Here is a 7166-nt window from a genome sequence, read left to right on the forward strand (position 1 = left end):
CCCAACAATATCTGCCTTTGATGGTTTGACCAACACTCCTAGTATTGATGTACCCGCTAGTATACATGCACCTGGTTATTCTTAGCTACCCTTACATAGCCCACGTATTTACTTGTTCCACAAATCTGCTGCACCTTGTTTTCCAGGCTGCTGTTCGTTCCAATAGCAGTGCAAGAATCACTTTCACCTCTGCCAGCAACTACTGTTAATCTATTAGTCCGTGTATCCCCCTAAGCTAGCAGTTTTTCAACCCACATCACACTGCCTTGATAGCATCAGCAAATATTCTTGCACTCTTTCTATTTAAGTATATCCCATCCCCGTAGAAGCAGTCTCTCCTGTTAACAAGCACAGACCAGGCAGAGAAAAATTCTACCCTTCGAACCTTGAATAATGTCTCCAGTGCCATATTGATCGACTGGGCTCTCACCATATACTTCCTCATATCGTCTGGGCAGAATTGTACACTTTCAAATTCGACCGTAATTCACAGCTTTTGTTCAACCTTAACCTGTACTTGTTAAGTAATTCCACCGGTCAGGTCTCCTATTCTTTATATTAGTGCCGTGTACACTATAACCTTTTGTGCCCATAAAAGATATCTGCTCCACGTCAACCTTTGTTCCTGGCAGATATTACTGTATCGTATTCATGTACACTGTACACAAACTGTATAAATTGTATTGTGTACTTTACTGTATTTGTGTCCTAAATAAATGGATTTTAGGGCCAGGCTTTGCATAGCTGTGTATAACGTTTCCATTTGTCAATGGTCCGTGTTGGTGCAGTATGTTGATATGTACTGAGCAATGTAGTCTTTTGCAAAAGTAGTATTTATGAGAAGACTTGTATAATCTCAGGGGACAGCAATTATTCACGCCATTGACCTGAACACAGCTTGACCTGTAATTTTGTGCTTAGGACAAACTCTCTGGCTGTCCATCTGTTTAAAGGATAATTGATTTTACTGTTGTTTTTCACTGCTTGTTATTAATGTTGTACGCTTTGAGTATATTTTGTGTATATTTGTTTAGTAACTTGCTTGTAATTAACCGATTAGCAATTTCCATTATGTTCAATCGACATGTTTTTGAAAATAGCATCTAAAATGCTGGGCAGTGTAACTTTAATTGAAAGTTGCGGTTTTGGTGAGAGTGTGATTACCTTAATTATCAAAGCATTAAGTTGTTTTATGGGTTTTGGCAAAGTTTCCTTTAAACTCTACACCGATCAGCCAAAACATTGACCAGCAAGTTGTTTATGCAAATCGAAGCAAGTGAAGGTGAACTATGGAGCAAGCGTGGGTCGGGACATGGTATAAAAAAACACCTGATATTGAGATCCGTTAATCAGTGTTACTCTTGTTCTTCAGATGGGAAAGGCAGTGGACTTAAGCGAGTTTGACAAAAGCCAAATTGGAATGGCCAGATGACTGGGTCAGAGCATATCCAATATGGCATGACTGGCGGGATGCCCATTGTCAGCCCTGGTTAGTACCTACCGAAAGTGGTCTCGACCTCATTAGCATTAGTAGAGGCATTTGATGCAAGAAAGCAAGCTTATGCAGCATCAGCCAAAATAAATAAAATAAAATAAAAAAAAAATTAAAAAAATAACCACTTCACCCCTATGTTCGTTCGAAATACCTGGCCAGCTGAGCCTTAAACTTATTTAGGCTATCAACTTCCACGACAAGGGATGGAAGTCTGTTCCACCAACCAACCACTCGCTGGCTAAAGGAAAATTTCCGCACGAGGAAAAAAACCCGTGAACTGCCGGCGAGGTGTTGGACGACCATGGCTCATCTATGTTTGAGGTGAGCAAAGGCTCTCCAGGATGGTAACGTGGCAACAGAAGGGTGACCGTGGCATAACTCGCCAGTAATTAGAATACTGGGGATGGGAGTAATATGTCAACAACACACACACAGTACATTGAACACTGCTGAAAATGGGGCTGCATAACGCAGGTCACTCCGAGTGCCACTGCTAACCAAAAAAAACCATTCATTTCACCCATCCACTCGCTCCAAACGTTTTGTCTAGTTCTGCCTTGAATCCGTTTAAGCTATGAACTTCTTCGACAGATGGAAGTTTGTTCCAGCAATGAACCACCCATGGCTAAAGGTAAACTTCCACACTGGTATCCTTTTTTTTTTTTTTATGAAAACCCCAAACACGAAAGGTATCAAAACCTATAGTACTTAGTACCGTGCATGGGTTGAAGGAGAGGGGGATGCCGGAAACTTTGCTCTAGAGACTAAACATGGATTTCACCACTTCAAGCCTCCAATAAGCAAAGTGGTGGTATTTCACCGGTTGATGAAAGTCATCTACCATCCTACAACGGTTTTTCCTTTATTTGAATTTATGTCTTTTCAGGCGATTATTCTAAGAAAGAGGAAGAATCCTATTAGCATTGAGCATGCTCAAACCATTCAAGACTTTAAACACCTCAATCAGATCACCTTGCAGGTGCCTAGTCTCCAGACACTGCAATTTGCCAAACTTAGAATTTCTTCGTAAGAGCAACCCTTTGTCCAATTCACTAATCTTATTACCCTTCTCTGTACTCGTTCCAGCAGCTCTACATCCTTCTTTAAATGAGGCCTCCAGACCTGTATAGTTGATGGTGCCATGCTTTGGGCGAGGTTCTGCTGGGATACCCTGGGTCCAGTCATTGATGTGCTGGCCACTCTTGTATCTAGCACCTGCCTAGACATTATTGCTGACCAGGTACATCCTTTCATGGCAATGGTCTTCCTCTCTGGTGGTGCTGTCTTTCAGCACTATAATGTGCCGTGCCATGCCACACCCACCGCACATTGTTCAAGACTGGTTCGCGGAACATGAGGAAGACTTCCAGATTTCTCCAGATATCAATCCCATTGAGCATGTGGTGTGTGTTGGAACAGTAACTCTGAGCTGCAGCGTCTCAACCACAGACTTTAGAGGAGTTAAAGCATCCGCTGGTTAAGTGTTGGTACCAGATACGATAAGACACATTTTGAAATCTTGTAATGTCCATGCCTTGCCAGGTACAAGCTGCTTTGGCTGCATGTGGAGGACCAACATTATATTAGGTAGGTGTCATGTTTTGTCTTTTCAGTGTATGTAAGTCTTTCAGATGTCAGAGAGTCTTTGTTGGGTATGGTGGCTATTGTTGGATCGAGAGTTCTCTTGAGCTAAGGTTTATCTTTATTGGCTAGATTTTGATTTCACATTATCTTCATTTACTTGAATATGTTAAAATTATTGACACTACACAAACGGACTTTGATTGTAAATTACTTTGAAGTGATTTTTTCCTCGTGAGTGATAATTGTTTGGTTAGATAGTCAGCATGTAGTGGTTGAGTAAATCTCAACCTTTTTTTCATCCCCTCCTCCTGGTTTGACCACCAGTAGCCTCAACTATCCCTTTTTTTTTATACTACAGAACTTGTTTTTTTTTTTTTTTTTATACTACAGAACTTTTTTTTTTTTTTTTTTACTCTCCTCTGGAGCTGGCCCACCTTTCGGCAACATCAGGTGGGTCAGAGTCTCAAATTGAGACAGTACGAGCACTATTAGGACTGGCCCACATTCCTATGGTGTGTACAAGCACCCAGAATCATCTTGCCAGGTGATTATTAATGCTTCTGGTTAACCAAGTGGCTAGGCACAAAAGCAGGTGCCTTAGTAGCCAGGTGGGCTGGAGCAGCAGTGTGTAGCACATGCTTCTTGATTAGACCGGGGTTCGAGCCTGTGCCCACCAAATACAGAAAGGTCAGGGAATGATCACCACATATCCCCGGAGCAATATGGCCTTAATTGCTAATGCTCCTAAAAACCAAATAACAACAACACACAACAGCAGAACACATATAATACATAAAATCTTACATTACTCTCTTATCTGGCCCTTTTGCAGTAGTTGTGTTATTATTATTATTATTATTATTATTAGCTACATGGTGCAAGGAAGCCTGAAGCTTGAAGCTTATGCTGCACCAGCCAAAAAAAGGAAAAAAAAAAAAAAAAAATTCCGAGTTACCCTGAATGTGTGAGAGAGAGTCAAAAGTAGGAAATCACCAAGAAATAGAAGTATGGTGATATCCAGCTCAGGACCCCGGGTGTGCCAAGCCCGTACCAGATGTGAGTCTTCACAGAAATATGAGGTGGAGATGTCCTGACGTTCTAGGAGCCACCCTTTACAAAAACACATGCCCACACTGTCACTTTCACCACTCTTAAAGTATCTTACCAAACGTCTAACTGTACTCACATCTACAGTATTGTTACTATAAACATTTTTGAATGCGCAGATTTCAATAGGTGTCACTGCTTTCTTGGTAAGAAATTCAATCACAACTCTTTGCTTGATATGTATATCTATAACATCCGCCAATTTGAATCTGTGCTGCACTCATGAGACAGATCACAGTGCTACTCGGTAAGGTGAAACTAGACCTCTAGTGACCACTCAGTGACACACGAAATGATCTACGGCAGTGCTTCTGAAACCATCTGTGGTCAAGTACCAGTTTTTTTTTATTTCCATTCGTCGTGGAACGATACTTTTGTAAAATACAAATCATTGCAGCCTATTAACAGATTAATCGGCGCAGACCGCAGGTCGGTCCGCAATGAATTCCCAATTCATCGCAGACCGACACTGGTCTACAGACCACACTTTGTGTAGCACTGTTCTATGGCACCACATTTGAAAGCAAAAAAATTAGGAGACATTACTTTCGATCAAGTCCTCGTAGGTAGTGTGCAGTATCGTAAAGCCAGAGCACCCCATTCATCTCACAGGCTTCATTCTTTGCTATCACTGTGCTTTGATTTGGTGTTTATTGTTTTATCAGCAACATAGGCTATAATGCACCAACAAAGGTAAATTAATAAAAAAACAGTAATAGAATAGAAAGGGTAAAAGATAAAAAGGCGATATATATTGACCTATTAAAATTGATTTTCAAGCAACAAAATTAGTTTGTACACTATATAAATAGAAAATGATCAAAAAAGTATAGACGATTTATAAACACAATTAAAAGTATACATAATAAAAGTGTATATTTTAAATAAAAGGAAATAAGTTAATTTTAAATAGGTAATAACAACTGACACATGGCCATTGTCAAATTTTATCTGGAGTGTATAGGGCTCAAGTCAGATACTATTTTACATTTGTCAAATAGTATCTGATGTTTTTTTTTTTTTTTTTTATGAAAACCCCAAACATGAAAGGGAAAGGTATCAAAACCTATAGTACTTAGTACTGTGCATGGGTTGAAGGAGAAGTATGGGGGGGGGGGGATGCCGGAAACTTTGCTCTAGAGACTAAACATGGTTTTCACCACTTCAAGCCTCCAATAAGCAAAGTGGTGATATTTCACCGGTTGATGAGTCATCTACCACCTAGACGTGCATCACAATCCTTGCACATAGGAGGGTTATCTGCCCTCAGCAGAAAAGGATGTGTAACGTGGCTATGTCCCATACATAGCCGAGCAAGAACAACTCTCTCTGTGGTTCCTGTACAGACTAGCTACCATGTTTAGATCAATCAAAGGCTTAATATGATATAACTTGTTTGTACTTGTCTGTGCCATGATGTTGCCATTGGGAATGCAGTACATTTCTTATCACTTGCTTATAGCCTATATAGGGAATTACCAGGGAGTGATTTCTCTGGATTTGTGCCGATATGGCTGCAGCATATGCCAGATCAGCACATTTTTTTAGATTGATGGTAGCAGTGCAGTACTGTTTCTAGCAGATGAATACACTTGGGACCCATAATATAATTTCGATTTGACAAGTGCACAATAAAGGCAGAGTAAAATGTAGCTGTCTGCTCCACAATTATTACAGGAGATGGAATGTCAAAGGTTCAGTCCCCTTGTGCACTTTGTCTGTAGTTCACGGATATATGGTAACATCATCGCTGTGCTAAATAGTCTAATTATCATTATTGGAGATAATGCATGGAAAGAACTTCATTTCACAGCACCACTTTTAGGGACTTATCCGTCATGAATGTGGAAAGATCAACATATAAATATATGATTATGAAATATATAGAATTAAGGCTCAAAAGGCCTTCAGTTTAAACATTAAAACAAAAGCAATACCTTGCTAGTAAATGTCTTATCATAAATAGACAAAAATTCAATTCCAGGGACATTATCCAGAATGGATGTCTAAACATCTTTGGACACTCGTGCCAAAATGACCATACCACCAGGTTTTGATATGGTTTTTAAAAATAACATGGGACCATTCAGCAATCTGGTGTGGATTTTTGCCTGTTGAGTACCCCTTGTATCCATTCACCTGCAATAAAATTTTAGTTATATAAATACTAAATATAAAAAAAAAAAAAAAAAAAAAAAAAATAGCGAAATACTTACAGTGCAGTACTCACCTTGAATATAATCTGCAATAGTTTTATGAAAAGACTGATGGCTAAATATAAGGTGGAATGGTTAAGTTAATGCATTAAGGTGGGATGAGATTTAATTTAACGGAATTTTAAAATAAGCGCAAGGAAGCAGAAGTGCACTACTCAGTCCCTGGTTGTCATAAAGTAGAAAATAGTTAATCTGGAACATAAAAGAATTGATATTGCCAATAGTCGTGACGACAGACTTTCGTTAAGTTATAACGTCTTCAGTTGGCAGTGTTAAATGAGAAGTAACGCGTGCTGTATTTTAAGGAATTTTCTATACTCTCGTGATGCTCTTTGGGACACTTGGGAATCTCAGATGTGAGAGATTCCAAGCCGAGGAAAGGTGAAAGGGAAGTTTTGCATTTAGGATGTTGAGATTAGCATTGTGTCGAAACCATTCGATAATGAGGGCTTCATATCGAAGAATTTTGTGGCTGGTTTTAAGTCTTATAATGGTGATAGCGGAGTCAATTAACAGTGTGATTGTGGGTTTGGGCATGAATTGTGAGTTCTGTACTAGCTTGTCCCGATCTAAGACTATTATAGTGGTAGTACACACGAGTGTTGGAGGTTTTGGTTAGAACCAAACTTGGTAGTAGTACTACCAATATAACAGGCATCACAGTTTGGTTGACATTTAATCAAGTAAATTATATTGTTCAAATCGTTAGTTGGGTATTTGTGTGTATCTTTGTAAGTGTTGAATAAGGATCCGAGTTTATTATA

The sequence above is a fragment of the Mastigoproctus giganteus genome, chromosome 5 (genome assembly GCF_048544385.1).
Source record: "Mastigoproctus giganteus isolate SK-2022 chromosome 5, ASM4854438v1, whole genome shotgun sequence".
In the NCBI taxonomy this organism is placed as follows: domain Eukaryota; kingdom Metazoa; phylum Arthropoda; class Arachnida; order Uropygi; family Thelyphonidae; genus Mastigoproctus; species Mastigoproctus giganteus.